General features: G+C 51.6%; 1 protein-coding gene across 1 annotated transcript in view; it reads right to left on the bottom strand.

Annotated features, from left to right (window-relative positions):
• Nucleotides 1-22204, bottom strand: part of SH3BP4 (SH3 domain binding protein 4) — a 98424-nt gene extending 76220 nt beyond the window's left edge. Inside the window, exon 1 of the mRNA XM_027537976.1 lies at nucleotides 22050-22204. The gene's annotated coding sequence lies outside the window, so the exon portion shown is untranslated. The remainder of the gene's footprint in view (nucleotides 1-22049) is intronic.
• Between the last annotated feature and the right edge of the window lie 3167 nt (nucleotides 22205-25371).

The raw sequence follows: 25371 nt of genomic DNA, 5'->3' as shown, positions 1-25371 counted from the left end.
TGTCCACAGGACTTGGCACTGTTGATGTTGACCTTGGTCACCTGGCCTGACGTCTACTAACCCTCTTCTCCAGGCCACTCCCTCCCTCTTTGCTGAAAGACACACCCCCTCCCATGCACTGCCAGTGGGAAGGGCATAAATACAAGCTCCTCTATTACAAAACAAGCAACAGTCAAAGAGCACCACACGGGTGCAGGCAGCTGTATGTAAAAGCTGCTCGGTCACACACTCTGCCCTCCACCCTCCTAAGGACTCAGGTTAGATTCAGAACTGTCCACTGACTAGAACATCAATAGGAAGTTACAGCCTGAGAGGCTGGAAAACAGGTGATAACCTGGCCTGTATTTATAAAAAAACAATTTATAGAAGGGCCCAGACACCACTTGCTCTGCTCAGGCCTTTATGCAATACCTGGCCAGGTGAGCAGGGGGGCCCCCCGTGCAGGGATGGATGGGTTACCTGAGGAGGTCCCCTGGGTCTGCAGGCATCCTTCAGAGGGGTCTCTGGGTGACAGCTCGGCCCCCAGCCTCGGAGACGCCAGCCCGTATGGAGGACATGCAGCGTCCCTGATGCCGAACTCAGCCCTGGACTCCGGTGCTCTGGGGTTATCAATCAATTTGGAGAATCGATTACCATCTGCACAGGACTTGGAAACGCTGGGCTGGAGGGCACCCAAGGATGACACAGGAGGAAAGAAACTCATCCCCTTTTAGCTTCGTTCAGGATGAGAAGCGGGGAGGTGGTCGGGGGAAGCGGGGGTGCTCCAAGTCAAACCACGTTTAGTTTGATTTCTGACCCTCAGGGGAACCGCTCCGTGCCCCCGGGTTTCCCCTAACGCTGAGTGCTCACAGTGCCTGCTTCACAGGTAGGATTCTAGAGGCAGGCATGAGTCTCCAGGCAAGGGCAGATGACAGCTGTTCCAGGGCAGTTCCAGGATGGAATTCAGGCCGTGATGGGGGCCCCAGGCTCGGGGGCAGGCCACGTCTGGGAGGAAGGCGGCCACGGTGGGCCCTGGGATGTGGCTCAGCTTCCCCGGGGGAAGCTTCTCCATCTGTGAAAAGTGGGAAGGGGCAGCAGCCGTGGGCAGAGGGGCCCGGCACAGCGCTGCCCTACTGCTCACAGGCAGGAAGGACTCTGTTTAGGGGAAAGCAACTCAACCCAAACCAAACTCCTTTCCCTGGGCAGAGCATTCCAGCACGAAGCTGCTGGATGCCGTCCGGCCAACTCTGCACCATGCCGATCCCGAGAGATCCACCACGCCCCAGTCACCGCCCGCCCCATCCCTGACCCCTCGGGCTGCAGGCAGCTGCCGGCTAGGCCAGCTCGACTGCTCCCCGGGCGGGGCTGAGCCGTGAGTCAGGCAGGCTCCACACGCGCCTCTAATCGGGCAAGTTATACAATTATCCCCATCACAAATCGCCACGCGTCACGGGCGGCGGGCCTGCACGGTTGAGGATGAGCTCCTTTCCCAGCGTGGGTGCAGAGACCGGCTCAGAGCCACCTAATTCCTGCCCCTCCTCCCCCCCAGCAGCCAAAAGGGACCCCAACACCTGCCAGTGAACAGGGAAGGTGAGGGGCAGAGAGAAGTCAGAGCGGCTGGGCTGGGCTTGAACCCCTCGCCCTTTCTCAGCTAAGGCGGCTGGACCTTGCAGTGTGGGAACAGAGCTCCTGCCTCCCGGAGCAGCAGATGGGCCTACCCTCAATGCAAGAGCCTCAAGGCCAAGTCCAGCTAAAGATTCCAGGAGCTCCTGGGCTCCCAGGGGGACTGGCAAACCCCGAGTTGCATTTCAGGATAACTGTCAGCCAAGGGTGCGTGTCCACAGGCCCACCCACTACACCCGCCCCACACACCGTGCGTTTTCAGTTCAGTTCGGTCACTCAGTCATGTCCAGCTCTTTGCGACCCCATGGACTGCAGCATGCCAGGCCTCCCTGTCCATCACCAACTCCCAGAGCTTATTCAAACTCACGTCCATTGAGTTGGTGATGCCATCTAACCATCTCATCCTCTGTTTTTCCCTTATCTTCCCACCTTCAATCCTTCCCAGCATCAGGGTCTTCTCAAATGAGTCAGCTCTTCGCATCAGGTGGCCCAAGTATTGGAGTTTCAGCTTCAGCATCAGTCCTTCCAGTGATTATTCAGGACTCATTTCCTTTAGGATGGACTGGTTGAATCTCCTTGCAGTCCAAGGGACTCTCAAGAGTCTTCTCCAACACCACAGTTGAAAAGCATCAATCTTCATTGCTCAGCTTTCTTTATTGTCCAACTCACACATCCATACATGACTACTGGAAAAACCATAGCTTTGACTAGATGGACGTTTGTTGGCAAAGTAATGTCTCTGCTTTTTAATATGCTGTCTAGGTTGGTCATAACTCTTCTTCCAAGGAGCAAGCGTCTTTTAATTTCATGGCTGCAGTCACCATCTGCAGTGGTTTTGCAGCTCAAAAAAATAAAGGGCAGCAAAGTGGAATCAAGTTCACGACTTTCCTGAATTTCTAAAGGACCTTCCCTCAGGCAGGTAAGGAGCTGATCCACTGAGATAAGTGTAAATATTTCTTCTGCAAGGATGAGCCTAACTTTCTAAATCACACCTATCAAACCAGACTGGGGAAAACACTTTGAGAATGGCTCATACTCTGTGCGGGCTGGTTTCCTCTGGTGGCTCGAATGGTAAAGATTCTGCCTGTAAAGCAGGAGACCTGGGTGTGATCCCTGGGTTGGGAAGATCCCCTGGAGAAGGGAATGGTTACCCACTTCAGTATTCTTGCCTGGAAAATTCCAATGACAGAGGAGCCAGGCGAGTCCATGGGGTCACAAAGAGTCGGACAAGACTGAGTGACTAACACTTTCACTTTTCACTTAGAAACGAACAGAAAAGACAACTGACCTCCACTCCTTAGAGGCACTAGTACGTCATCTTAGTCACTCACTTGTGTCTGACTCTTTTCGACCCCAAGGATTGTAGCCAGCCAGGCTCCTCTGTCCATGGGATTTCCCAGGCAAGGATACTGGAGTGAGTGGCCATTCCCTTCTCCAGAAGATGTTCCCAACTCAGGGATCGAACCCGGGTCTCCCGCATTGCAGGCAGATTCTTGACTGCCTGAGCCACAGGGAAGCCCTAGTGAGAGGCACTGGTTGGCTTCAGTTCTTACGTTTCAAATCGACAGGGTGACGATCGTGTTCTACAGGTGTCATTCATCAGAACGCGCTTGAACCCTTTGAACAGCCTGCAAAGGGGAAAGTGGCTTTCTGGGGTGAAGGCAGGGGATGGGGGGCAGTGAAGGAGGCGATCCCCCTTTTCACAAGGAGCTCCTCCTTCTAAACGGTCTATTCAGAAATAAGTTCCCCCAGCACACCTGCATGGGACAAAGCATGAAATCTGTATCAATTCACTTGAGTTTTCATCTTACCAGGAGTATGAAGAAAAAGCCTCCTCAAAAACACTTTATAGAAAAATCTAAGTAAATGAATGCCATTTAAAAAGGGCAGGCTAGCCAATAAGCATATGAAAAGATGTTCAATACCGCTAATCAGAAGGGAATGCAAGTCAAAACCAGGAGATGTCACCTCACACCCTTTAGGCTGGCTGTGTATAAAAATCATAAAGTCACAAGAGTGGATGAGGATGGAGAGGCTGGAACCCTTGTGCGGAGTCTGTGGGGATGCAAACTGGTACCACCGCCGTGGAACAGAGTATGGAGGTTTCTCAAAAAATTTAAAAAAAAAAAATTTTTTTTTAGTGACTTAGTAGCTGCTAAGTCACTTCAGTCGTGTCTGACTCTGTCCAACTCCATAGACGGCAGCCCACCAGGCTCCCCGGTCCCTGGGATTCTCCAGGCAAGAACACTGGAGTGGGTTGCCATTTCCTTCTCCAATGTATGAAGGTGAAAAGTGAAAGTGAAGTCATTCAGTTGTGTCCGACTCTTAGTCTACCCTATGATAAAGAAATTCCACCTCTGGGTATCTATCCAAACGTGAAAGCAGCTTCCCAAAGAGATTATTTGCCCACACCTATGTTCACAGCAGCATCATTCACAGTCTCCAAGAGGTGCAAACCAAAGGTCCAGGAATGGATGGGTGGGTAACAAAATGTGGTCCATCCATCTGATGCAACATCCTTCAGCCTTGAAAAGGAAGGCGTTCTGTCACAGGCTACCACCCGGATGAAACCTGAGCAATATTCTAAGTAAGATAAACACCAGTCACAAAAAAAGACAAGTACTATATGATTCTACTTATATGGGCTATGTGAAAGAGTCAAATTCACAGAAATGGAAAGTAGAATGATGGTTAGTTCTCAGCTGGTGCTAGAGGAGAAGGCGAAACGGGGAAAGGTTTAATGGGTAAGTTTCAGTTTGGGAAACTGGAAAAGTTTTGAAGACCAGCTGCACAACCATGTGGACGCACTTTACACTGTTCAACTGTATGATTTTAAAAACTGTCAAAATGGTAAATTTTATATTATGTGTTGTTTTTAAAAAACCACAATTTGAAAAATAAATAAAATTTCTAAAAAGAGAGGGAGGTCCTATACGGTGGCCTATTTTGTTTTCTTCACAGAGTTTCTGAAATTGGTGTCTGGCAGCGCCCTGCAGCAACACACAATGGAAGTCCTTGCCATTTCCACCGATTCCCCTCAGGATAAGTCTAAAGCAGTTTCTTAAAAAAAAAAAAAGAGGCAAAAAGTGATCTTGATCCCCAAGCTGATAAACAAAAAGGGAAATTATACCTAAACCCCACGTGGGGATACAGAAGCGGAACCCTGAGTGATACAGGTCGGCAGAAAAATCCACAACCTGATGGAATTCGCCCCAGGAAAGTTGTCAGAAGCAGAGATACAGCCGGCCCCAGTGAGGGAGAGTGACTCACTTTTCACTCTCCAGGCAATATTTGGAATGATTACAAAAGCACGTACTTTTCTTACAACAAAACAATGTAAAGCACACTGACGTTTTTGAAAAACCATCATCTGAGGAACAACACTGTTCAATACATGGATTCCAAAGGGGTGACTTGAAGCTGGGCAGAGGGTCATTTAGGATGCCTCCTTTTCTTTCAAGGAGCAAGTTTATGGCTGCAGTCAGCATCTGCAGTGATTTTGGAGCCCAAGAAAATAGTCTGTCACTGTTTCCATTGTTTCTCCATCTATTTGCCATGAAGTGATTGGACCAGATGCCATGATCCTAGTTCTTTGAATCTTGAGTTTTAAGCCATGATGTTAGTTTTTTTGAATGTTTAAGTTTCAGTTCACCAGTATGTCTAACCAATGTAGCTGGAACTAAACAGGAAGACGTTCAGGGCCACTGTGTGTGACTGTCTGTGAGGGACATTTATCCCCAAGGCCTGTGGAGAAGGGTCCATACACATCACACTGGGGCATCACCATGCGGCATCTCAGGGACCAGCGGGCCAGTGCAGAAAAGGGCAGGCTGGAGTCAGAAAGCTCAAGGACAGCCTGCCAGACCCAGTGCTGGGCTGAAAAGGCCAGACTTGCTCTGTGAAACCGGGAAGGCGTCGAAAGTGTGCAGGCCTATAAACACGGTCAGCTCCTGCTCTCAGTTCTTGGCAAAGGGGAAGTGTCACCGCCGAACCGCGTCTAGCACACTAAAGCCACCAGGCGTGTCTGCGAAGCGCACTGATGAGTAGGTGAGCGGGAAGAACAGGAGGGGGTCGGCCTCCCAGGCAGACGCGGGCCAGAGAGCCACACCAGGCACAGCTGAGGCCAGTGCCTGGCGTCACGTGACTGCAGGGTCCCATCGAAACCCACAGTCCACGTGACACACACGACCGCCCAGGCACACAGAAGGGGCTGCACGCTGGAGAGGGGGACCCCGAAAGTCCTTAAGCATCAAGGCACACCAAACCAAACCACACACTCAAGGCTGCAAACCCCGACTGATTAGAGAACCCTTGCCACAGAGAACACAGCAGCATCACAGACGCCACATCACCAGGGGAACACAGCGCCCCGGGACCCTGGGAAGAGGGAACCCAGGGAGGAATCCAGGTTGAAACACTCGCTCTGCCCGGGGAGCAGCAGAGTGCCTGAGTCCTGATACAGCTCTCGACATGCACCAAGCACTTTCCGTCAAAATGTCTTCCTTTTCAACGAAGGTAACTAGAGCCACGGTCTTGGGTAGTTTAACTTCCAAACCATGCTCAAAGGGCGGATAGAAGGAGCAAACCCTTCATGGGAAAGGCAGTGATGGAACCAAGCATATGATTGTTACCAACATAAGACGTCCAGGAAGGAGCACTGACCGAGGGAGAGAAAAGTTTAGATTCCACATGACGCACATCTGAAAATGACCCAGGAGGGAAGACTGTAAAGCACGATGAGAAAGGTACAACTCAGGCCACAAACACTGAATACACACGGGAGAGGATTTTCTGATTGATCCAAAGATCCAGTCAGCTGCCAGAACAGCTCATGAATACAGAGAAGCTGTTAGAGTTGATCCAGGGAACACGACAAAACCACAGTCCCGTCGGGAAACGGGAGCCTGACCCTTGAATCTGACAACACAGTGAACAGAGCACGTTCTGGTCACCATGTGAAACGTGATGTAATCAATGAACGTAATTTAATTGATCCACATTCGCCTGCATGTCCTGGAGAAAATGCAACTGCCGCTTGAGTATCCAAGGAACGTTTGCAAACATGAGAAGCAACCTGGAAATCCCAAAACCCTCTAAAGAAAGCTGCACAGGGCATCGCTGACTCCAGTTGAGTGGAAAGTAAGAGGAAGGAAGAGGAGGAAAGAGACAAGGAAAAAAATTAAATACTTAAGAAAAGAACTCTTGGGTTAAAGAGTATTAAAATTAAAATTAGAAGAGATGCCTTAGAAAAAAACAAGGATGGCATTGGGGTCCACCTTGCTCCAGGCACTCGGGTGGCTCCTTGGGATGTCCCATCCCAGAAATACAACTGTAACCCCACCACCACCAGTGGTACTACAGATGTTGCTACTTTCAAAAATTCCCTCTTGAGATCAACCACTGAAAAAGGCAAGACCCGGGACATTCCATCAGTCATCACCAAGATAACCAGAGCCGCAGACCTCCTGGTGGACCGCAGCCCACCTTCCCTTCCATCAGCTGAGCTCGGATGGGTCACCCGGGACCAGGTGGTGCCCTCACCTGAGGGAGGGAAGTCTGGTGGGGCTCCTCCGTGGGTGGCAGGTGGGAAAACCGGGGGCACCAAGCCCGTAAGTGAGAGCTTCTCACACTGCACTAGTTCTTAGCTGAACATATAAGGGCTAATCAGATTCTTGGATTCAGTTGCTAAGTCGTGTCAGACTCTGTGACCCCAGGGACTGCAGCACGCCAGGGGTCCTGTGTCCATGGGATTTCCAGCACTACTTGCCATCAACGAAAAGAACTTATTTCTGAAGTTTCTGAGTATTCTTGTAATTCAAAGGAAGCTAAGAGGGGGTCAAGGCACAGGCATCCTCAAATGCAGGATGTGGGGAAAGAGTCGCTATTACATTAAAACACGATGCCAGGGTCTAAGGTGAGTTCAAGCGAGTGGGAAGCGAGCAGCGTGCCACGTGGGGCCCGGGTGAGAACGCTAGTGCGGCTCTGATCTGACAGGTGCTGGTGAATGAATGTCCTCCAGGGCAATGTCTGGTTTGGGGTCATTCTCAATGCACTTGATCCTTCCACTCTAACAGTGTATGTTTCCACAATTGAACAGCTGCACGCGGAGCCTGGCATTCATGCTTTGGGTAAATAACCCTCTCGCTTAATATCCAGGCATAAGGGCCACATACAACAGCTTACTCCCTGGGGTTTCTGGATACTCCCTGGGTCCAGGGACACAATAATTACCCTTTTTGGCTCTGGTTTCATCATTGGAAGATGTGAACAAAGCCACCTACCCTGCTGGCTTTTAGAAGAAGTGAAGTCGCTCCGTCGTGTCCGACTCTTTGCAACCCCATGGACTGTAGCCAGCCAGATCTCTCTATCCGTGGAATTTTCCAGGCAAGAGCACTGGAGTGGGTTGCCATTTCCTTTTCCAGGGGATCTTCCCAACCCAGGGATTGAACCCAGATCTCCTGCATTGCGAACAGATGCTTTACCATCTGAGCCACCAGAGAAATCCACTGGCTTTTAGAAGGATCTTATATATTAAAAGTGAGAGCACCTGTTATACTGAATGCCTGTATCTGTTTGACAAATATTAGCTACCTTTTCTCCTCTTTCTCCCCCAAACATGTTAAATTTACAGTTTACTTTTTTTTGTTAAGGACAACAGAGGGGGTCTTAGGTGAATGGGGAGATGACCACTCCGGACCAGCCCAACAGTTTTCACACCAAAACCACTTTTGTACACTCCCGCTAGCCTGGTGTGCAAGCTCTAACGAGCTGTCTATTTGCAATTCCCAGCAGTAAAACCTGAAGGCAAAGGACAACTGCAAGCAACCTGACATATTCAAAGTCACACTCGCTCAAGATTTTCCCATAATGCCTAATTTACAGTGGTCTGCTAAGCCGTAAATCAACACTGTGCTGAATGTCTTGCACACCTGTTACTCACAGCCTTCCAACACCCAGTCCCCATGGGAGTCACCCAGGGCTCTACATGTTCCTGCTCATCAAAATAGCCCTGCTTCTTCCCAGAATAATCATCAGACCCTCCATTTAGCAAGCGGCCAATTTCTTGACAATTTCACTAATGACAAAAAAAAAAAGTGGTATTTATGACATCATTGTCCAGCTTTTAGTTCTGTCCCTTTTAACCTTGATAAAGGAATGGCTTTCCTCCGAGAGCATGATGAACAGTGGGTTGTCTGACGGGTGCAGAAGGTGGGACTGAAGTTTTTCCCCAGAAGTAGACACAGGATTAGCCAGGTGAATGTGGGTTAAACACAGAAATCTTCTGGAAGGCCAGCAAAGCCGCACCTTTGCGGCTACCAACTCAAGGTAGCCATATCGTAGAAGAAGGGGGCCATGGGAGGGGAATGACTGCCAGGCCTGGTGAGAACCCGACAAGGAAAATCAGGACTCACCCTGCCTGCGCCCCTGAGCGCGGGGTTGAGGGGGACAGCCATGCTCAGAAACAGCCAGGGACTCCACTGACCAGGGCAAGGCACTCAGATCTGTCTCACTGGGTCCCTCCCACGTCGTTTTATCCAAGAAGCCTTTGCATCTTGATCCACACCTTCTCCTTTCTGGAATACGAGATGCTATAACTTGATAATCCGACAGCTGGCCCAGTTGCTAAATGTCATTTGGGTAATGAAGGTCACTCTTAAAACTGTCCAGGGTGGTCGTTTAAACATTTGAATGATTCTATGATGCTCTCACAGTAGGTCAGAAGGGCGTGGCTCCCCACGTGGGTTGCAGAGTGGGGCGACAGGAGGGGACCCCAAGGTAGCTGCAGGGGATCACAGATGTGAGCAGGGAGGCATGGTCATCTGCTCAACTTCTGGACCCCTTGCGAGTCAGGTTCCTTGTCATCATCCTTCTGGTGGCCTGAGATAAAAGTTCAATGCTGACTAACGACCAGAAGGACCCACCCTTCCAGACGCCTGCCACCCAAGTTTCCTATCCCCTCCACGTGCTCCCAGAAAACTAGTACCTCTATTAGTTCCAGGCATTCCCCCAACCGCCCACCACGCCTAAGTCCCCCCATGGGCTCCCACTCAATTCCTTCGGGGCCCCCACTTGGCAGGGCTTCTCTGGGGAGCCAGTCCTGACCTCCAGCACCCCTGGGGAGCCCTGACCTCGTTTCCTGGGACACTAGCGGCTGATTCCTGGCACAGAGGCTGTCCCTGGTGGATTTTCCATCCCTCCAACCCCACCCCCCCACCAATCTGGCTCACAGTGAGGGAGGAAATGCATGAGTCCAAGTGAAACACGAGCTAACGAGTAGGGGAAGGCACCAGGACAGAGAGTTACAAGAGGGCCTGGCTCTCAAGCCCGATCTAGAGGCTCCCCATCCCCTCAAACTCCATGAGGTGGGCCTGGCAGCCAGGACAAATAACCAGTACGAAAGAGCGGTCCTCCTGCCTCCCGGGCAGCCTGAAAAGTGCCGCCTCATCTTACGCTGAGTGGACGATGACTCAAGGGAACCCTGGTGCCAAAACAGAGGAGGCAGCCAGGTCCCCCGCAAACCACGCTCAGGACATGGGCCAACCAATATTCCGCCCATAACTCAGCTTCCCCCTCCTGCCAGAAGGAAGAAGTCCTGTGATGCCAGACCGCAGCTAGAAATCAAAATTATGGCCTTACCATCAGTGGAAGGTATTAAGTACTTTCTGCCCTTAATGAACCCACAGGTCTCAGAAATCAAGTCTGCGCCATCACCGTGGGCTAGATCAAAGTGCAGTCTGTCAGGCCACAGCTCCCCAAGGGACACAGACAGCCCCAGGGGTCACTCTCGATGCCCATAGCGACAGGAGCCTGGGGAGCTCCAAGTGGCAGTTCCTGAAGCCGCATGCACGGACATCAGCCGCTTCCCTTTCCAGCAGGGAGAGGGCCCCGAAGATGTCCAACAGAAACATTTCCCAGGCTTCAGGACACACGACGTCCCCATATGGTCCTGTTTTTGAAACTGGCACATGTGTACACTCCCTAAAACCGTGATGAACACTTCCAGCCCCTGCCTGCCAAAACTCACGAGGCAGAGCACACTAGCACCCGGACGGTCAGAAACCAATTCCCCAGGAATTCCCCGGGGCTCCAGTGGCTAAGGATCTGGGCTCCCGATGCAGAGGACCAGGGTTCAATTCCTGGTCAGGGAACTGGGTCCCACATGCTGAAACTCAAGATCCTGAGTACTGCAACTAAGACCTGGTGCAGCCAAATAAATAATTACATTAATTAAAAAAAAAATAAGAAATCAATTCCCTGCAAAGGAATGCCAGAGAGGCTGAGACTGATCTCAAAGTTCACCAAGTTTCACTCATCATATAGAGAAACTCTCCTGGATGTCACTCCCTTCGGACATGCTTTTCTGAGCACCGATTATGTATTTGTGTGTGCTCAGTAGCTAAGTTGTGTCTGACTCTTTGTGACCCCATAAACTGTAGCCCACCAATCTCTGTCCATGGGATTCTCCAGGCAAGAATACTGGAGTGGGTTGCCATGCCCTCCTCCAGGGGATCTTCCTGACCCAGGGACCAAACCCAGGTCTCTTGTGTTGCAGGCAGATTCTTTACCATCTGAGCCACGCCAGGGTGTGAGAGGGGTGAGGGAAGCTTGCCTAATTATTCTCGGATCTCTAGCTAGGAGCGGGTGAGAGAGCTCCTACATCCCGACACCGGTCTTGTTTCTATTCTGTTCTGGACAGAGCAGCATCTGTCATCCAGATGCCCTTGGGACCAGCCTGCAGAAGAACCAGCCCCATAAGCTGAGACACGTCATCCTTTCAGTAATCACGTCTCCCCTGATGGATGGAGAAAGCAGCACTGGGTCTATACATCAGTCGCTGTGAGTCTAGTTAACTTGTGTCTGTCTCAGCAGTAACTAAATCAGGTTCTGGAAACAAGAACTGGAAACCAAGCACAGAGAATCCACTGAGGTCAGAGCCCCCCAGGGGCACCTGCTTGTAAGGCCAGCTCTACAGCCCCAGAGGCCGACTCACTAGCCCCAGAAGCTCAGTGTATGTGATCACTGAAGAATCATTTTTTTAACATTGCCAATTCTTTTTTGTAAATATCTGTGCTTTTCCTTTGCTTCCTGTGTCTGTTTTCTCTCTTATTTTTGCTGTAAGCACAAGTAAATGCTCAATAAATGCTGATTTAATACACGGATGGGTGAGTAATAGCCTCAGTATTTTTGACTGAAAACGAATAAATATTTCTGAGAGCAAAGGCAGACAGTATGTGAAAGCATTTAGGAGGAGTGCACTTTATAAATACAGGAGGGTTGTAAGTGACCAATGGGCTTCCACTGTAACACTTGACCACACAAGGGATTCACGTCAAAAAGATCTCCAGGTCTGCTGAGGGCTGTGTTGTTATAGTTCCTCATGTATATGTGCTAAGTTGCTAAGCTGTGTCTGACTCTGTGACGCCATAAACTGTAGGCCACCAGGCTCGTCTGTCCATGGGATTCTCCAGGCAAGAATACTGGAGTGGGTTGCCGTCTCCTCCTCCAATTATACATTCACCTGATCAATAATAAAGTTAGAAGTTCTTTGTAGAAGTTGAGAACAAAAGAAAAGAAAATCATTGGAAGAAAACACTTACATGTGTTGAAAGATGTTCACTGCAGTACTGTCTATAATTTCAAAGTCACTGGAAACTGTCTATGAACAAGAACTTGTTAAGGGGGTGCATCCCCTAAGAGATCGACAGTAAAACTGAGGATGCAAATCTGTACTTATTGATCTGAAGGCATATCAACAATTTTTTTGGTAAAAAGCGTAGTATTCATTCAGCAGGGAAGGACTGACTGAAGGATAACTATGCGTCAGGCATCTAGTGAACAGAAAACCAAGTTCCCACTCCACCGTCTTGTTCCTTTTGCAAGGATCGAGATTTACATGTGAAATTATCTGAAAGACACAAAAATGCCCAGAGCAGTTACCCTGAGTGGCAGAATTCCACTGTGAACTTTTTTCTTCTCTTGCATTTTCTAATGTTTCTAAAGGGGCTCCATGATGGCTCAGATGGTAAAGAATCTGCCTGACCCAGGTTTGATCTCTGGGTCGGCAAGATCCCTTGGAAAACAGAATGGCAACTCACTCTAGAATTCTTACCTGGGAAATCCCATGGTCAGAGGAGCCTGCTGAAGTATAGTGTATGGAGTCAAAAAGAGTTCGACACAATCGAGGGACTACCACACGCACACACACGTTTCTAAAATGAACACATAATTACCTGAGGAAGGGAAAAAAAAACTTAAGCGGACACGGTTTTTTTAAGAATGAAAAATCACAAAAGACCCTTCCCAAAACAATTCATATATCTAGAAAAGATGTCTGTTGAACACTAGATGCTTCACCTCCCTCCCTGGACATGTCAGGCCTTCTTGCAAGAGGCACAGAGCAGCCACTGGCTGCTGGGGCCCCCAGTCTACAAGCCAGGACCATTCTCCACCCCAGGTCTCAGACTGGAGTGAAACTTACCAACCCCACCTCTCACCTCTCTTCCTGCACCAGGAATTTCAGAGACAGAGCAAAGACTGGCAATTCTAATCCTTAGCCATTTACCATCATCTTTAATGGAAACACTTACATTCTTTAAACATCAGACTGAATACCTAAAAAATATAAAACCCCTGCACTCCTGTTTAATTCAGATGTGAGGCATCACACAAAATCTCTACTTAACATTTTTAAAAAAATCTACAAGTGTGCACAAGGCCCCAAAGGCTACAATCACGAAAACCTCCCCAGGACAGGTACGGGGCTCAAAGCACGAGAGAGGGTGATGCAGTAAGGTCCATTTCTCCACATGAAAATCTCCCACCCAGGGAAGTTCAGTCCCACCAACACCGCTTTACAGGTAAGAAAGCTCAGCTTCAAAGAAGTCAAACAATTTGTCCAAGGTCAAAGCCAGAAGCAAACAGAAGTCAAAGATGCAAACACAGACAGGTGTGTGGGATTTGGAAGCCCATGACATCACCCAAAATAAAACAGATCTCAACAAAGGCCACTGATGACACACCGGAGGAAAGGAACTTGTCACATTCCAGTCTGCCCCGACAGTGGCCTCAGGTACAAAAACCAGTGTTTAGAAGAACATGATGGATGGTCAGTCACTTAATTTTTGAATCTCCTCTGATGACTTTCAGTTGTGCAAATCAGACTGTTTCATATTTGGCTGACTGAAAAGAAACATGTGATCAAAATCTGAAACTTTGGTCTCCTAATCCAGGACAGAAAGGTGAAATAGCCTAATGGCTGTGGACCAGCACAAAGCCAGAATAAAGCTTCCCTCCTTAAGATGTCATAAACACTGATTTCTGAAGCCACAAGGGCGAAAAAAACCACGACTTCTGCCAGAGGGTTATTTGGGTCAGGATGACAGGGAGGGAAAGTGCGAGCAGACCGTAGCAGCTGACTGTTTCTACTACCATTGCCTTCACCACCTGCTGCGGTGAGAGGCCCTGGCTCACAGGCCTGGCCCAGAGCTTGACATGAATCATTACATGCAGAATAGCGACTCCAGCCAGCACCCCCAGTTAAATTCAAACACCAGGCCTTATTTTCCACTTCTCTAAGGAACACACAACAAACATCTGACACCACTTGTCAGAACGACAATTCTTAGGGTAATTTTCAAATGTTTAAATGAAGCTGCATTTTCCACATATTCCATTTACAGATGGTCCCTGACTTATTGGATGTTATTGCCGACTCACTGGACATAAGTGTGAGCAAACTCCGGGAGACAGTGAAGGACAGGGCAGCCTGGCAGGCTGCAGTCCATGGGGTCACAAAGAGTCAGACACGACTTAGTGACTGAACAACAAGCTGGATCAGTGGTAACGAATCTGCCTACCAGTGCAGGAGAGGGGAGTTGATCCCTGGGTCGGGAAGATCCCCTGGAGAAGGGAATGGCAAACCCCTCCAGTATTCTCGCCGGGAAATCCCATGGATAGAGGAGCCTGGCAGGCTACAGTTTATGATCCCAAAGAGTCTGATGTGACTCAGTGACTAAGCACAGGCATGCACACCTGACTCACATCTCTTGACTTTGCCAGACTCTCTTTACATCTCTTCACTTTATCATGTGAAAGCAACATCCACTCAGTAGAAACAGGACTTCAGATTTTCAATTCTGCTCTTTTCTGAGGCTAGCATATGTGGGTCTCACACTCTTCTGTGATGCTGGGCAGGGCAGAGAGTTACCGCTGGGGCCAAGAACAGACACAAAACCATTCTGCGCCCAGACAATCATCCTGTCTTTCGTTCAGTACAATATTCAATCAATTATGTGAGCTATTCAACACTTCATTACCCAAGAGGCTTTGTGTTTGATGACTCTGCCCAACTGTGGGCTAACAGTGTTCAGAGCACGCTAAAGTTGGGGAAGGTTAAGCTACGATGCTGGGGAGCTTAGATGTATTAAATGCGTTTTCAATATATTCAGCATACAATGGATTTATTAGTACATAACCTCATCTGAAGTCAAGGAAGAGCTGTACCTTCCTGTATCCTAAAGTTATAAAAATTAATATCTTTCCAAAAGGGTGATAGCTCAAACAGGTAAACAAAGGCAGGAAGTTGGGGTAAGTGACACGGCAAAGGGCAGAGCTGCGAGGGGACTGCTGGGCAGCATTTCAAGTCCGTTGGTTATTATTCATAGGCATTGCTTTCCTCCTCTGGCATAATTTTTAGCTGTGAAGATAAGAAGAGACCATCAGCATCGCTGCTTCGTGGTTACAGGGCAGTCACTGCCCTGGTCTCCACCCTGCTCCCTCCTGGTTCACAGGATGCGCTGTTTGTACAGCAAGGATGCAAAGAATAAGAAAATGCAGCCCCTTGCCCACCAGAGCCCCGCCCAGGGGGATGACAGCGAGGAAGCCGCGGTCAGCTCCTGACCTCAGCAGTCAGGAAAGGCTTTCCTGAGGAGACTCAGGGAGCTGGGTCTTGGGGACAAATGAAGACCGCCCCCCTCACCCCAGAAAAGGCTGGTAAAAACAAGCTGCAGATGTACAACGTGAAAAGGCATGGAGGAGGGGGTGAGGGGGAGTCTTTTAAAGAGTTGGTCCCCATGACAACCTCTCACACCCACCTCTTGCCCTCACATCCCCGGGGCCACTCACCCCCTCACTGGACGTCCATCACTCTGTGCTGATCCTACGCCCCCTCCCTTCAGCCCCCCACCAGGCCTCCACAGCCCTAGCATCCCAGCCCCTCTGACATAATTCCGGGTCCTTCCTGCCTTGACACCCTCAAATGACACTAACACTCAGTGTCCGTGGGCTACGTGTCCCGTCCTTGGTTTTCTAGAAGCTTCCCCAGGAGCACAATCACACGGTCCTAACAAACAAACCCAGGGGCCCCTGGTCTTCCAGGTGTGACTTCTCTGTCATTCACGACCCAGAATTGTCCTGTTTGTATTGGGCTCCCAGACCCCTTCCTCCACATCCCAACCTCCTCCTGGGTGCCTTGTCATCATGGAGTGACTGAGAAGGGTGTTCCCAGGCCTGTTCCTCACTTCAGTCTGCAGTGACCTCTTCTGGGGTGATGGTTCGACTCTAAGGAAGTGAGCCCCCAGGCAGCCCCTCTCACAGAGCCGCTCCCTGACCCTGCGTGTGTATCACACAAGACAGATGCCTCCTTGAGCCTGCATCCCAGGCCTGGTGGCCCCTTCCTGGTCCCAAGCTGCTCACAAGCCTGGCTCAGCCCATCTCCTTCCCACGCACTTGCTGCCTCTCAAGGAAGCACTTACATTTTAAATAATTTGACTGCTAATTACGATAGCGAAAAAGTACTCAGCTTATGTGCAACCAAGCTCAGACTCTTAAAGGACCCTCAGCCATCGAGTTTCTCCCTTCTCCCCTTGTACGATCCTAGGAAGGCCCTGTGGATGCCGGCTCTCTCTCCCTCACTCCACACGGTTCAACTCCTTGGTTTCAAAAACAGAGTTGACCACTCCTAGTCCCTAGTTTCCTTCTTATACAAATTCCCTACCTTGGTGGAGTTCAACCCTGGACACACATCAGAGTGCTGATTCCACTGCTGCTGCTGCTGCTAAGTCACTTCAGTCGTTTCGACTCTGGGCGACCCCATAGATGGCAGCCCACCAGGCTCCCCCGCCCCTGGGATTCTCCAGGCAAGAACACTGGAGTGGGTTGCCATCTCCTTCTCAAATACACGGAAGTGTACAGTGAAAGTGAAGGCGCTCAGTTGTGTCTAACCCCATGGACTGCAGCCCACCAGGCTCCTCCGTCCATGGGATTTTCCAGGCAAGAGTACTGGAGTGGGGTGCCATTGCCTTCTCCAGCTGATTCCACGAGGGAGCTTTTAAAGTTTCCAAGGTGGCGCTAGAGGTAAAGAATCCGCCTGCCAATGGAGGAGATATGGGTTTGATCCCTGGGTCAGGAAGATCCCCTGGAAATGGCAACCCATTCCAGTATTCTTGCCTGGAGAACTGCCATGGACAGAGGAGCCTGGTAGGCGACAGACCACAGGGACATGACTGAGCACACACGCATACACATGTAGGAGCCTTGAGTTTTGAAGCATTCATCTCTTGCTGGCCAAATTAGGCTACTCAGCGACATCCAAATCCTTTCAGAACATACAGCTCCCGGGCAGCTGTGGTCCAAACAGAAGCCAGGCAACCTTTTCACCTGTTCGACAAGGGGGCTGAGCTGGTGAGCTCAGTGCAATGAAAGGCAAGCTGGAGCCCACTCTTACTGGCTACACAGATCTTCAGATGCTTCATAATAATATTGCCAGACCCAACTGGCAGCTTGAACTCAGCCATGGGGGCAGGATGTACACCAGGGCAGCTTGCATCAAGGCTCTTTGTTTTTTCCCTGAGAGCAGGTTGACCAGCACACTTCAGGCTCAGAGACCAAGGAAACATTTAAATTCCTTTTATGCCTGCAGACCTTAGCAAGCTTCCCTGTTTCATGAGAATGGGGCAGCGTTTTCCTCAGTGAAGCAGGCTGGGAGAACAGGGAAGGGGCGGGAGAGGGGAGAGGGTGATTTAATAAGAATTTGGAACCACAAAAACTCTTTCACAGAAAGGATTCTTTTCAATTGGTTCAGAAGAGCTGGGCTACCAGGCATCAGCTCAGAGTTCCCTGAAGACGAGGCTTCGTGGAGCAGATAAGAATAATCTCATTAGTATGTCCTTTATTTGATTGTACAGTGGAAGGTGGACCTTATCTTACATTTACTTAACAGCCTTCCTATAATCTTAATCTTATTCTAGTGACCTCATCTGCCCAGAATACCCTCTTTTCATGGTACAAGGACAAACTTCAGAGCAGATTCTGAGCTGTCCCCAACTTCAAAATCACCATCTTCCAAATACATCAAACTTTACCTTGTAGATAGGGTGCAAGGGCATGGCCCTCTGGGGGACAAAGGTGCAAACAGACTGCCTTCCATTTAGGCTGCAAAGATTTCTCAGGTTTGGAAGATTTCACCACCTTTTTGTTATCACTGTGTAAAGGAGGTAGGCACTCTGCTATTTCCATGCCTGTGTCTTCACGCTCCCAAAGGTGTGACTTGTTTCTTTTATTTAGGCACACGGGGAGATGTGATGAAGAGCTCTGGGTTCAGGCAGGTCCGAGTTTAAATCCCAGCTCGAGCACTTACTGGACAATAAGGCTGGAGGAGCGACTTCAGTTCTGGTAGTTGTCCTGTAAAAGGGAAACCCTCACAGTTTTTGTGAGGATTTTAAAGTCTGCACGCTGGATCAGGTCCATCACAAACCCTTAGCAAGCAATCCCCGTTTGTGCTCAGCTGTGTCCGACTCTTTGTGATCCCATGGACTGTAGCTTGCCAGGCTTCTCTGTCCACGCAATCTCCCAGGTGAGAATATTGGAGTGGGTTGCCATTTCCTCCTCCAGGGGAATCTTCCTGACCCAGAGATGGCACCCAGGGATCGAACCCGTGTCTCCTGCACTGGCAGGCAGATTCTTTACCACTGTGCCATTTGGGAAGCCCAAGGGATCCTCATTACAACACCCCAAATCTCAACTCACAAGTCCATACTTGCTTACCAGTGCTTTGGGAAGGTATTTTGTACGCTTGGCGGATGGGAGGCAGTGAAGAACTATAAAGAACTTCACCCTTCCTGGAATCACATCACACACTCTTGTGTCAACATCCTTCCCCCAGACTCTGGTCCTGAGTGCATCAGATGCTGTCCAGTAACACACGATGCCCGCAGGGCCCACGGAGAAGCAGGCTCAGGCTCCCTGGAAGACCCTGGTAAGTAGTTGGGTGTTTAGGGGCTTGCTGAATTATTTTTTCTGTCACTCTCTGGAGGGTGAAGGCAGAATGTGGGGCTTCCACTGTGCAAGCAGTGGGGAGGCAGGATCCAGCTTGCAGAAAGCTGAGTGTCAACAGTGGACTGCCCCGGACTCCCCTCCTGGCCCTGAGGTCAGGGTAAAGTCTATTTAGCCGCTCGGTGACCCTCCCCAGCTCCCGGCTGTCAGGCGGTGCCCTCAGGACAAAGCAGTCCCAGTGCTCATCTCCAGGACCTTAGGAAACACATCTCAGGGGACTGACTCCAATTCTCAGAAGAAAAATTGCAACGTGGCCCAATTCAGGTGTCGAATTTGAAAATAACCAAGTTAAAGAAAACCCACGTGGCTGGCCCCGAGCCCACAAGGCACACACAAGCCTGGTTCCTCAAACAGAGAGCTATGGTGATGGTTTGCCCTCAGCTGGGGTAAGGTCAGCCAGGGCCCAGTGAAGTGGCTTCTAACCTTGTCTGGGCCCAAGGCTCCCCCAAGAAGCTGAGGGAAGCCAGGTGGCCTCCTGCCTTGCAAGAAGGAAGCGCACACATCCTTCCCACACTTAACCGGCCCGGAAGCAGGATTTAAACATGGGAGCGGCCTCCCAGGACCCAGGGGCGTCAACCTTGTTCCTATTAGCATATCTTATTATCACACCAGTACCATTAGAATGAGAAAAAAGTCCATTGAAGCAGCCTGCAGGGAAACAATTCCAGGCTGCTGGGTGACTAGAAATTGAGTTAGCAAACAGCAGAGGAGAAAATCCAGGACTCACCCTTCCTCCCAACTCAGAGAACATTCTGGGCACAACACTAAGAGCCCAGGAGCCTGGAAGGATTCTTATCAGTAACTCGTCCAGCCCACTTTCTGGGTCCTTCCGAAAAGCCCCCTGTGTCTGGACTGTGCTCAGCTCCTAGCCCTTGGGCAGAACAAAGTGCTGGTGGGAGTGACAATTAAAAAAAAATGAAACTATCAAATGACAGGAACCCTCCAGACCTACTACAGAAAGAGGCGCTTCCGTCACGGCTGCTTTGCCAGGGGAACAAAAGGCAACCTGTGTGGCACCTCAGATGGCTCTGGCTCCAGCTTTTAGTATCCGAAATTAACAAATGATCCGAGTCCCTCCCAATTGCTTTCAAAGGCTCCTTAAAGCATGGTGCCAGAGTCTTGGGACAACAGGAAAAAAATGAAAGCTCACAGAAGCTTCTCAGGCACCACAGATCTGAGCGGGTCATTGTTCATTTGGTAAACAAGAGTGCCGTAAAACAAATGCCTAGGAAGCCAGGGTTGTTCACTGTCTGAGTCCTTCTCCCAGAACTAACTGTTCCCCCTCAGATCAGCGTGGCCTCGGCATCAGGCCTGTGAACCCTGGGGCTTTAATGTCAAAGCCCCCTTTCACTCTGGGCATTTGCCCATGTGCACAAAGCAGATAGGGAAGGGATAAGGGGGTTCTGTCTCCTTCCAAGCCTAGCACCGCCCCCCCCCCCCCCCCCATTTCCTGAGAGACTCGGCCTGGAAAGACAGTGCTGAGCAGGGAGCCGGGAACCTTCTCCAGACTCCACTGGACACTCCCGTTTCCTAGTCGGGATGACCAGGTGGCAGGTAGACTGTTTTATTTGATGATGGAAGCAAAGGACACGAATGAAATGCTTCCTAGCCCCTAAAAGTACAGCCGCTGTCCATGCAAGGATGTAGAAATGCTTTGCAAACCACCCATTAATTTTTATGGTGCACTGAGAAGCAGATTGAGAATCATTACCTTCATTTTTACAAGGCATGGAACCCAAACCACAGCCAATCCCCTCTGAGCCAGTGGTCTAGCTGACTGCCGGCTTCTCTCTCCATCTCGGCCCTGCAGAAGGCATGCAAAACACCACCCACTGGAAAGGGGACCCCCGGGGCCTGAGAAGGCAGCCAGGTCCAGACACCCAAACTTTGGTGCTCAGAGACAATCAGGTTTAGAAGTGGGGAGGGGAAGAGCTTCACAAAGGGATTGCTTTCATTTAGTCAAGAGAGGTTCAACGTCTAAACTTACCGATTAGATGAGCAAGCGGGTGCAATATGAATATCAAAGAAGGAAAATACTGAAGCCGGTAGGAACTGTGGGATCAATGATGGTTTCTGTTCTACTGTTTATATTTCTATGCTTTCCACCCAGAAAATACAGTGTTGCTGTGATCCGAACAAAAGTTATGTGTGAACTTCTTACTACTAATAAAGCACACGGTACCGATCTAGTTGCACTAACTTGGAAAGAAAAGCGCGGATAACATCCTGCCCGGGTTCCCTTTTTGAATCGCATTGACCGGTTAGGCTCCACCGGCCTCTCCGCACGCAGGAAACCCGGCCGCCGTCCCCCTGGCGGTACCGGGGGCAGCCCAACACCCCCGGGAGAAGGGCCAGAGCGGCCTGGTCCCCCCGGCTACCCGGCCGGCCCGGGCTGGGAGCCGCCGGCCTCCAGGGCTAGGGTGCTACAGACCACCAATACGCACCGCGGAGCCGGCTTCCCGCGAAACACCACTTAGCAACGTGCGTCTCTGCCAGTCTTCCCCGCCCGCCCGCCCGCCGCCGCCGCTGTCACCTCGCGGCTGTGGGTCACCGGACGGCGAAGCCAGAAATCGGGGTTCTCATTTCCATCCTAAAATGAGGGGATCTCCGAAGAAGCTGAAACACGCATTGTCACTAAGTTTAACCCCGGACTGCGCGCCCTTCCCTTTGCCCGGGACCCGCGCCAGAGAAAGCCCCGGCGCCTCCAGACCTCGGAGCACCCACGGCCCCCCGAGCCGAGCGCCCCGAGGACGCGAACAGTCGCCGAGGAGGGTCACCTCTCAGGGCCGGCCTCGCTAGGACCAGGGAAGGGGGATCTGCCGGGCTTACGCGGGAGCCGTAAGTGCGGCTCGGCTCCCGGAACCCCGAGCCAGGCCAGCCTGCGCCGAGGTGACAGAGTCCCCGGGGAGCACGAGGGGCACGCACGGCTTCCCGAAGCCGTCCGGCGCCAGCCGCGCCCGGGCACCCCGGAGCCCCGAACTCGGGCGGCGGAGGGGAACGATCGGCACCCGCGAGGCGTGCAAAGCCGCCGAGCCCCAGAAGGCGCCGCGGGAGCGCGGCCGGGCGCGGGGCTGGAGCGGCCCGCAGGGGCCGGCCCGGGCGCGCAGCCTGCCTACCTGGCTCGCATTGCGTCCCGCGGGCTCCTGCGGTTCTCCCCGCGGTCTGGGAGCGCGCCCAGGCCGGCACCGCGCGCCGATCCGCGGGAACCACCGCGCGGCGGCAGCTAGTTGCCGGGACCGCCGAGAGTGCCGGGAGCGCTCGGCCCCCGCCTGGGAGGGCTGAGGGTGGTCCCCGCTCCGGGGCGGGGCGTGCGAGGCGGGGCGCGGGGCGCGCGAAGAGGAGCGCGGGAGGCGGGGACCAGCGCGCGGGCAGCCGTGGTGGGGCGGGGGTGTCTCCTGGCCCGGACGAGGTCAAGAGGGCGGGGCCTTGGGGCGGGATCGCGGGGTAAGGGTGTTCCTGCGCCGGAGCGGGGAGCCTTGGGAGGTAGGGGACAGAGACTGAGCCGACAGCCTTGGGGAGACAGGGGTGGGACGACGCCCAGGACGAGTAGGCGAGCGGGTCCTAGCCCGGGCCTCCGGGAGCCAGGGGCGGAGCGCGGGCGGGCAGGGGGCGGGGCGAGCTCGAGGGGGGCGGGGCCCAGAAAGCAGCCAAAAGGGGGGGGCGGGGTGGGAACGAGTGGTGGGCGTGGTCACGGTGGAGGGCGGGGCCTGCCTGGGGCGATGGAGAGGAGGGCGTGGGGCTGGAAGAAGCAGAGGGCGGGGCCGAGCCCATGTGGCCTGGGGCCTGGGGGAGGGGCGAGCGGCGGGGGCCGGGAGGCGGAGCGGGGTGCGGACAGGCAGGGGGTGGGGCCTAGAAAGCAGCCGAAAGGCGAAGGCGGGGGTGGGATTGATTAACGGGCGTGGTCACGTATGAGGGCGGGGCCTGCGTTGGGTGGAAAAAGGAGGGGCGGGGCCGAGCCGATGTGGCTTGGGGCCTGGGGGAGGGGCGAGCGGCGGGGGCCGGGAGGCGGGGGCGGGGTGTGGGCGGAGGGGCGGGGCCGAGCCCTAGTGCAGAGAGGCCGGGAGGGGGAGCGCTCGCAGGTGAGGGTCTGGCGCCGCGTCTCCCGGAGCCCTGGCTAGGATCCGGCCTCGGCGTCTCCTCCTCTTCCTCCTTTAGGCGGGGGGCCCCGGAGCGAGGTCCAGGAGGCCGGGCCCCTCCGGAACCGTGGTGGTTGGTACCGAGCAGATCTAGAGGTGGCGGTCGTCTCGAGACGTTTTGGCCGCCCTCGCAAGCCCCTGGCATCTTCCTCCGCCCACCCCTTCTCTAGGAGCCCCAAGCTGAGACCCCTGGGTGATGTTCGGATCCGCAGACTGGCCGGCGTCGGCCAGATCGCGGACATGGGCACCTGATTCTCAAAACCTTTCTTACACTCGTCTAGGACCGTAGAGAAAGAAAAAACAGCATGTGGGGACCAGCGCAAAGTTTAAAAAGTAAGAACAAGAAAAAAGTCAGTCACGTGGAAAATTATAAAGAATTTCCTGCTGAGCAGATCGCAAATGGAATACACATCATCTGGCCGTGTACACGTTTTCTGGTCAGCACACCGCTGGGTCATCAGTGCCTGGAATATGCCTGGCACGTAGTAGATACTCAATAAATGCTCAGTGAATGAACGCACCACTTACTGTGTGGCAAGCAGTTTCCATGGACTGGAGCATTTAATCTCCCCCAAATCCCACACTTGGCTACCCTCATTAGTCCATTTCACGCCTGAGTTCACTGAACCTTGGAGAATTAATTTGACAGCAGGAAACTGGTAGAACCAGAATTTGACCTGAAGGCACTTGGGAGGTTGGGCTCTAGCCATTTCGAGGACCACTGGTTACCATACTGAAGGACTGGGTGCCCCATGCAATGCAGAAACCAGGAGGAAGAACGGGTTTTTAGGGGGAAACAAGCTAACACGTGTTGTTCTGTGCCCAGAAATATTGTGGCTCAGCTGGTAAAGAATCTGCCTGCAATGCGGGAGACCTGGGTTCGGTCCCTGGGTTGGGAAGATCCCCTGGAGAAGGGAAAGGCTACCTACTCCAGTATTCTGGCCTAGAGAATTCCATGGACTATACAGTCCATGGGGTCACAAAGAGTCGGACACGACTGAGTGACTTTCGCTTTCGCTTGACTCGCTTGAGTCATTCCTCACCGTTACCTAGCGAAGTCGATATTATTACTATTCTCATTGTGTAGATGACTTTAAACCTTAGGTTACTGCTGTCATGAGCCCTTGGGGCATAAGTCTAAATTCAAATCTTTGATTTTCTGGATCCCAAGCCCTTGCAACCTCATTGGTCTTTGAGACCTCCCTTTAACTTAGGGATCTGTTTACTGCCACTTCAATTTTAAGTTTCTGATGAATTTTTGGAAGGAGACATAGGAAGACAGATACATGGACCTAGAAGGGTGGACACTGGTGTTCTGATTTGGCTATCATCTATGTGTCAGTCACTCAGTCATGTCTGACTCTTTGTGATCCATGGACTGTAGCCCGCCAGGCTCCTCTGTCCATGAAATTCTCCAGGCAAGAATACTGGAGTGGGTTGCCATATCCTCCTCCAGGGGATCTTCCCATCCCAGGTATCAATCCTGCGTCTTCTGCAGCATTTGCACTGGAAGGGAATTCTACATCATCTATGTGTTAGGACAACTGAATTCCTGAAAATAGATACAATTAGCCTTAAAATGTATGCTGTGGATTTCAAAAGGAAGCTGTCACCCTGAAAAGACCTCAGAAGAAGGGTGCAAAGGAATGTGGGAGGCCTAGGGGGTCCTTAGTAGTATAAGTACACGTTTGGAGCACTGGCCTGGAAGCCAGCCTGCTAGACTTGCCTCTCTGTGACTCGGTTTCCTAAATGAGAATGAAAATTCAGTGCAGCGTGTAACGTGCTTAGCAAAGAGCCTGGCACAGAGTAGCATTCAGTTTGCTTTGTCTACTATTATTACTGCTATTCCCAGTGCCTAATATCCTTACTGTGTAAAAATGCCTGTAAAGCATTGAACAAGACAAGCCAGTGGAAAATGGACAAAAGCTATGAAAAGACAATTCCCAGAAGCACACAAACGGCCAAACACGAGGAAAAGCTCAGCAGCCATACCGAGGAAGGGAGCTAGGGCAGAGCACAAAAATAATCAAATAAGAAAGCCAAGGACAAGTCTGGGAAAAGCTGAGTACACTAAGCAGTGAGGGAAGAAGAAGCATTAAAGTGCACAAACAACAAAGTGATGTGGAAACGCAAGATACAGCGCTGATAGCAGAGTGCCTGCTGCGTTCCCCTTTGGGGGCAAAGAGCTGGTCTCATGGTGTCCACAGCTATACCAGCCCAGTACTTGGTGCCATAGGCATCTTCAAAGCAGCCTGCATCCTAGGAGAGGAATTTATGGAGGTCAGAATGTTTAAAGAAAATT

Source organism: Bos indicus x Bos taurus, chromosome 3 (assembly GCF_003369695.1).
Source record: "Bos indicus x Bos taurus breed Angus x Brahman F1 hybrid chromosome 3, Bos_hybrid_MaternalHap_v2.0, whole genome shotgun sequence".
NCBI lineage: Eukaryota > Metazoa > Chordata > Mammalia > Artiodactyla > Bovidae > Bos > Bos indicus x Bos taurus.
The sequence above is the reverse complement of the archived record's forward strand: the minus strand, read 5'-3'. Positions and strand labels throughout refer to the sequence as shown.